The 6,000-nt window shown below is 50.4% G+C and overlaps 1 protein-coding gene across 2 annotated transcripts in view; it reads right to left on the reverse strand.

The window, feature by feature from the left end:
* Positions 1-5,491, reverse strand: part of SLC5A9 (solute carrier family 5 member 9) — a 28,352-nt gene extending 22,861 nt beyond the window's left edge. For both annotated transcript variants that reach the window (XM_043878293.1, XM_043878294.1), the window contains exon 1: positions 5,436-5,491. The gene's annotated coding sequence lies outside the window, so the exon portion shown is untranslated. The remainder of the gene's footprint in view (positions 1-5,435) is intronic.
* Between the last annotated feature and the right edge of the window lie 509 nt (positions 5,492-6,000).

Here is a 6,000-nt window from a genome sequence, read left to right on the forward strand (position 1 = left end):
TATTCAGGACTGATTTCCTTTAGGATTGACTGATTTGATCTTCTTGCAGTCCAAGGGACTCTCAAGAGTCTTCTCCAGTACTGCAATTCAAAAGCATCAATTCTTAAGCACTAAGCCTTCTTAAGGGTCCACCTCTCATCCATACATGACTACTGGAGAAGCCATGGTTCTGACTATACAGACCTTTATTGGCAAAGTGATGTCTCTGTTTTTAATATGCTGTCTAGGTTTGTCACAGCTTTTCTTCCAAGGAGCAAGCATCTTTTAATTTCATGGCTGCAGTCACCATCCACAGTGATTTTGGAGCCCAAGAAAATAAAATCTGTCACTGCTTCTGTGTTTCTCCCTCCTACTTGCCATGAAATGATGGTACTGGGTGCCACAATCTTAGTTTTTTGAATCTTGAGTTTTAAGCCAGCTTTTTCACTCTTCTCTCTCATCCTCATCAAGAGAGTTTTTAGTTCCCCTTCACTTTCTGCCATTAGAGTGGTGTCATCTGGATATCGGAGGTTGTTGCTATTTCTCCTGGCAGTCTTGACTCTATTTTGTGTTTCATCCAACCTGGCATTTCACTTGATATACTCTGCATGTAAGTTAAATAAGTAGGATGACTATATACAGTCTTGTCGTACTCCTTTCCCAATTTGGAACCTGTCAGTTGCTCCACATCTGGTTCTAGCTGTTGCTTCCTGGCCTGAGAACAGGTTTCTCAGGAGGCAGGTAAGGTGGTCTGGTATTCCCATGAGGAGACTTTACAAAGAGCTGAGAAAAGAAGTGCAAGGCAAACAAGAAAGGGAAAGATACACCCAACTTAACGCTAAATTCCTGAGAACAGCAAGGAGAGATGAGAAGGCCTTCTTCAAAGAACAATGCAAAGAAATAGAGGAAAACAGTAGAATAGGAAAGAGAGTAGAGATCTCGTTGAGAAAACTGGAGATATCAAGGGAATATTTCATGCCAGAATGGGCACGATAAAGGACAGAAACAGTAAGGACCTACAGAAGCAGAAGAGATTAAGAAGAGGTGGCAAAAATACACAGAAGAACTATACAAAAAAGGTTTTAATGACCTGGATAACCACGATGATGCAGTCACTCACTTAGAGCCAGACATCTGGAGTGCAAAATCAAATGGGGCTTAGGAAGCATTACTACCAAAAAAGCTAGTGGAGGTGATGGAATTCCAGCTGAGCTAATTAAAATCCTAGAAGATGATGCTGTTAAAGTGTTGCACTCAATATGTCAGCAGATTTATAAAACTCAGCAGTGGTCACAGGACTGGAAAAGGTCAGTTTTCATTCCAATCTCAAAGAACGGCAATACTAAAGAATGTTCAGACTTTTATACAATTACACTCATGTCACATGCCAGTAAGGTCATGCTCAAAATTCTCCAAGATAGGCTTCAACAGTACGTGAACCAAGAACTTCCAGATGTACATGCTGGGTTTAGCAAAGACAGAGGAACCAGAGATGAAACTGCCAAGGTCTGTTGGATCATAGAAAAAGCAAGGAAATTCCAGAAAAACGTCTACTTCTGCTTCGTCGGCTACACTAAAGCCTTGTGGATCACAAAAAGTCTCTGTAAGGAGTAAATAAAAGTATTTTGTGACTATTTCTCTGGATGTATCTTTGCTATATTTTCCCAACAAAAAGGGGGAAAGGTGTTGGAGGTTGCTTCCCCATTGCCCCAATATTTTGAATAGAGGGGCTTTGGCAGGGAAACTTGGAGAGCTTGGTGCATGTCCCTGCAGCTGGGGTCACCGCAGTCTGCCTCAGCCTGAAGCGTGTAGAAGGAAGGAGCTGTGGCTGCCCGGCTGCTTCCACACGGGGTGGACAGGAATTATCAGTGTGGGATTGACCTGTACCCTGGGGTGGAGCAAAGAGTGCATGGATGTTTTCCTTCTGTGTATGTGTGTGTACTAGGTATGGATCACATGCATGAAAAAGACAGCATGGGGACCCTCCGAGACCCTGTCCAATGGACCACCTGGAAGGGGCCTGGGGCTTCAGCTGGAAGAGTTGGGCAGTGAAGCTCCAGATTCCTGGAAGCCGTGGAAGAATGGACTAGGGATGTGGTGTGGAGGCAGGGTGCCCTGGGAGGCTCTTCCACCTGAGCGAACCCCAAGTGGACCATGGGAGCACCCGCAAGGAAGAGTCAGACTAAAACTTGTTAGGTCATGAGCTGAGCCACAGCCTTTAAGTCAAAACCTTCCTGCCCCGATTTCTCCTCTTTGGCACTGCAGGTCCTGGGAAGCATCAGGATGAGGGGAGTGAGAAAAAAGCAAGTCAACGATACTCTGTCTTCCCAAGGCAGGCCAGCCTGCAGCCAGCCCAACTGAGGGCAGGAACTGCAGGGAGAAGCCTTAACTTCAAGTGAAGAAAGGAGTGTGGAATAGGACATGGTGCTGGGGGTTATAATTTCTGAACAATATCTGTGCTGTCAGAGTTAAAGTCACAGTGGGGTGTTGTCATGGTTTAAATGTAACCAGGACACTGACAGAACAGCCTGAGTCTTAGTTTTGGGGTGAAGGGAGAAATACACCCCGCTGAACAAGCTGCTCACATCAGTTGCTTGAGACAGTTGCTTTTCGAATCTCACTTCTTGCATCCTCTTTATCCCATGTGTTGTTGTTGTTTAGTCGCTAAGTCATATCCGACTCTTTTGCAACCCCATGGACTGTAGCCCTCTAGGCTTATCTGTCTGTGGGATTTTCCAGGCAAGAATGCTGGAACAGGCTGCCAGTTCCTTCTCCAGGGGATCTTCCTGGCCCAGGGATCAGACCTGCATCTCCTGCATTGGCAGGTGGATTCTTTACCACTGCGTCACCAGAGAAGCCCCAAGAGTAGTTCACAGTAAATGGAAGATCACTGCCCTTATTGCTGGCACCTGCAGCCTGGGTCTCCCTTAGGCTTCAGGATGTGCCCTCATGGAAGGTTCTGGAGCCCAGAGTTCTGCTTGGACTCCTGGGCCAGCTACTCCCACTAGCCTCATGAGCTTGTTCCCAAAATGCCAGTCCAGTGGGACTGCTCACCTCTCCTATCTCCCTATCCCCATGTGCTTGGGTTTGCCCGGCTCCTTCCCAACCTTCTGCTCCTCTGCTCGCCTCCAACATCCACAGGGCCCATGGTGAGCAAGCACATCTCTATCCTCAAGCTCATCACTGCTAACCCGCCATCCTCTGCCATAGTGACCAGTTTGTCCCACGGCACCTTCATCCTTGGTTACCTGCTCATGTGGAAGCTCTTCCTTCTCCCGAGCCCCTGGAGCTGGGCTCAGAACTCAGCATGTGCTTCCTCAATCCTGCACTGAACACGTGCCACTCCCAACAGGGCCCTGCCGACCAGGTCTTGGTCTGTTCTGTGTCCTCCATCATCATCGTTTCTTGGAAGTCCTCTCTGACTCCCAGTCTGGGGAATGTCCACAGTCCCAGTCTCCACCCCTGTTTATCTCCCTGACTGTACTTGTCAGTTTAGGGCGTGTCTCTCTTAGATGTGGAACCTGTGTATCTCAGTCACATTTGTGTCCCCAGTGATGGGCAGAATCAATGCACTGAGAGTGGAAACTGTGTCTAACACACAGTGTTGGAGCGAGGAGGTAGGAGCAGGGGGCAGGGGCAGGGGGAGGGCCTCCAGGCAGAGGGACCAGTAGGCACAGAAGAGTGAACAGCGGTGATGCTTTCAGGGGAGGGCTTGCGGTGAACCTGGCTCAGGGTCTACAGGGGGACTGGGGGATGCCAGAGGAGACGTGGTGTTGAGACTGGCAGTTTAGAGAACCCCTCTGGGGCCAGCATGGGGGTGGATGGGGCTGAGGAAGCTGGCACAAAGGTTCAGGCACAGATGGGCACCTAGTTGAAAGGTTGGAGGGCACAGGGTCTGGGTTGTTCTTACTGAGCCGGAAGCATGCAGACCTCTGTGGCTTCCTCTCCCCTGGGGTCCCTGCCCCACCTGTGATGCCAAGGTCCAGAAACCTCCATGCCAGGGTCCCCAGCCCTTGGCAGACCTTCCACTCAGCTCCCCGCACCTGCAAATACTTATCCCTAACACGGAGCTGTGGATGAGAAGCAGCCCTGGGTTTGTTCGAATCCTAAAGGGACTGACTAACCAACGACACCTTTGACTGAGGGAGTGAAGCTCTAAAGGTGAGATCCTGAGCCTGAGAATGAAATACTGATGCAGAGGGGGCTCTCAGAGCCCAGAGCCCAGTCCACACTGTGGAAGCTGAGTTTTCCATGTGGAAGGAAACCCCTTTCATGCTGCTGCCTGGACATTCCTGTCTCCTTGGAGTGCTCTCAGGCCCAGGAAGAAACCAGGGCACATGGTGTTATTCTTCTGGCTGGCGCCACCCTGGCTACTTGCAAGTTCTTCCTGAAAAACCACTCTCAGCAGCCAACCTTCCTGCTGAGAACTTCCTCTTCCAGAACAACAGGAGGTAAGGACTAATATCTACCAGCAGCGGAAGATTTGTGTAGCTCACAACCCCAATACAATCACAGTTTTGTATTAACTGAATGAGCTGGTTTTCTCATCACTATTTTATAGGTGAGAGGCTGAGGTTCACTGGTGACGTCCTGTAACTGTGGCTTGTTTGGGTTCTGAATTCAGGCCTGACTGACACATCACCCTTTGGTCCTAGTTCTGTGTCTGCAGGGAGAGAGATGAGGTTTATCCCTTCTCAGGGTGGGTAGGAAACTGCTTCATTTTCTCCCTTCCTTTAGGGGCTCTGAGAGGGGACAGGAGCCCCCCTGGGTCTGGGTCCTGATTCCAGAGACCTGTCAACCCCCTTCCTGCCACCCCAGCCCCCAGCCACCCTTCTTTCCCTGGCCACCTCTGCCCCCTTCCTGCCAGTGTCCTAGCCCTCAGCCGATGTGGTCTGGTGATGCTATTATTTTTTCACATGCTCCTCTAAATTCAAACTCAATTGCAATTCCATTTAACTGATCCCAGTCACTCACTGAGCACACTCCGGGCCAGGTCCTCTGTCAGGGTTGTCCCATCGCACAACTCCAGGGGGCACCATTCCCAAGAATGCAATGTCAATGGTACCTGGGGCAGTGGCTGTGCTCTGCATTGGGCAGAGAGAGGAAAGCAGGCCTAATCCTGGAGGAGGGGCTGTGATGGAGGAGAAAATTATGCCATCTGTGCAGGCCAGGGGAGGCACTAAACTCTTCATGGGGCCTCCCACCCCAGCCACCAATGGGCCAAGTCATTTGGACTGTGCCCAGGTCCAGATCATACTTACTCCCAGGTCCCAGGTAGGATGGGGGCTCATGTGGACAGACCGGAGACTTAATTCCAAGAAGAAAGGATTGCCATCTATATAGGGGGGTAAGACTAAGAAAGATGATGACAGAGATCCAGGGATGGAGAAAGGAAAGGAAAGAAAAAGAAGGAAGTAAAAACACTCATCACTAAATGATCTCTGTCAGACCCCTACCTGCACGGCGCAGCCTGGAACCTCCAGAGATCAGTGTCTGGGCCTCAGCTCTGGGCAGAAGCTCCCAAGTCTGATGTGACTCTGACCTAGCTTCTGACAACTCAGGTCCAGGATGTGGACCAGCCTGGCTCCTCCCCCTGGTGATGAAATCTCACTCCAGCCCACTGGGCCCAGGGTTCTGAGGGACAGTGCCTGTCCTTACTTCCCGATGTTGAACTTGAGAAAGAGACCTTGTCCTGGACTCGGGACTCTCCCCACCCCCAGGGTCAGATCTGAAGCCTACTGCTCAGAATTAGCTGCTGTGGCTGCCATTGTCCCCACATGCCTGGTAAACAGGTTTCTTAAGAGGAGGGGTGGGGCTGACACTTGGTAACCGGGGCTTTGTCTGGAGCATGGAAGAAGGTCTTGGCACGAGGCCACAGCCCATGCCCAGGTGTGATTGGCACATGCTTGTGCTGTTCGCTGAGCTCCCGGGGGAGTCCCGCATCCCTGAAGTAGCGGAGCCAAGACTTGAAGTCAGAGTATGGGTCCCGGTTCTGCTGGTCACTAGCTTACCTGTGACGGG

The sequence above is a fragment of the Cervus elaphus genome, chromosome 20, assembly GCF_910594005.1.
Source record: "Cervus elaphus chromosome 20, mCerEla1.1, whole genome shotgun sequence".
In the NCBI taxonomy this organism is placed as follows: Eukaryota; Metazoa; Chordata; class Mammalia; order Artiodactyla; family Cervidae; genus Cervus; species Cervus elaphus.